General features: G+C 48.3%; 1 protein-coding gene across 2 annotated transcripts in view; it reads right to left on the bottom strand.

Moving 5' to 3' along the window:
* Positions 1-1,370, bottom strand: part of LOC125959701 (L-threonine ammonia-lyase) — a 7,547-nt gene extending 6,177 nt beyond the window's left edge. The window contains exon 1 of one of the 2 annotated variants that reach the window (XM_049692581.1): positions 1,330-1,370. The gene's annotated coding sequence lies outside the window, so the exon portion shown is untranslated. Of the gene's footprint in view, positions 1-663; positions 1,265-1,329 lie in introns of those variants that run through there. The other variant, XM_049692580.1, reaches the window with a different exon arrangement.

The raw sequence follows: 1,370 nt of genomic DNA, 5'->3' as shown, positions 1-1,370 counted from the left end.
TGTTCGCGCAATCGAGAGGCAAAGGCCCATCATCAATAGCAATATTATTTATCGAAGCGTATTAACTATTGAACGCTGACTGCACTAGCTGCACCCTGGAGAGAAAAGCTCCGTACGGGTTCTGCTGCTGCTGCTGCTGCTGGTGCTGTGAAATCATTAATTACATTCCGAATCCCCCAGAGGCCTAGTGAAGCGATCAATCGACGGCGTTGAGGGTGACGGTGACGATATTACTAAACTCTATTTAAATATGCGTCAGCAGTATCGTCGGCGTACGACGGCACGAACCGGCATATCCGGCACCGGTACCAATATTAATGTTGACTCCCAATTAGCGCCCTCGTTTGACCGTTTCAACGATTTCGAGCGATGTGTTCATGAGCGATGTGGAAGCGATCGATCGATAGGCATCGGCATCGATAGCACACTGACTGTTATTTGAGAATTTGGATGCAAACGAGTGAACTCTAAAACACGTTTGATGATCGAAAACACTTGATTTGAATGCAACGAGCTCTCCATGCATCGCACAGTTTATGAAAAAGCATCACTTGTTATGACTGACTGTTATGGGGAACCAAATACGAGTAACGATTGGAGGATGTGGTCCTCAACTGAAGTTACACTATATTTGTCACACTGCACTTGATCCTTTCAACGTACCGTTTTGCACACAAAAACACACACACGTACACAAAGCGACACCACTCCTACTCCGACAGGAATGTCTGGGTTGACTATTCTCCCGTGTTGCTGCTGCTGCTGCTGCTACTGCTGCTCGACAGCAAACCTCTGCTCAATCGTCGGATGCCGCACAAAATCGAAGCCTTTTATAGGCGCCCTTAATTTGATCGCCCGCTCGCACCTCGTTTCCTCGTTCGTTTAACACGCCACATGCATTGTAATCGAGCGAGAGTGTGCGAGCGAGAGGAAACTACTGATCACGCATCGCCCACAACAACAACAAACGGAACGGAACGAAACGGAACGAAATGGAATCCCGGCAACAGTAGCAACCATAATGTGGAGAATGCTTGAAAATCAATCAGTGCACGAGTGCCGAAAATGGCCATCGATTAACGGTTGGATGCGAAAAATTAAGCGACAAATCACTGCCAACCAATCGACCATCGCTGCCACCAATAACTCGTCTTCCCTCTATTTCTCTCGTGACGTTGGAAGCTCGCGCAAGTTGACATTTGTTTGATGACGTAACGTGGGTCGATAATTGAGGTTTCGATCGTATGGCGTGTGTTGCGATGCTGCTACTAGCAGCCTGGCCTGGAACGAAATCCGGTCGCTCACATGCGACGGATGCGAAATTCTTACGAAATGCGTCAACACCAACGCGTAGCTTCCGCGTGGCACCC

Source organism: Anopheles darlingi, chromosome 2, assembly GCF_943734745.1.
Source record: "Anopheles darlingi chromosome 2, idAnoDarlMG_H_01, whole genome shotgun sequence".
Lineage (NCBI taxonomy): Eukaryota > Metazoa > Arthropoda > Insecta > Diptera > Culicidae > Anopheles > Anopheles darlingi.
Note: the sequence above shows the minus strand (reverse complement) of the source record. Positions and strands in the feature narration are given on the sequence as shown.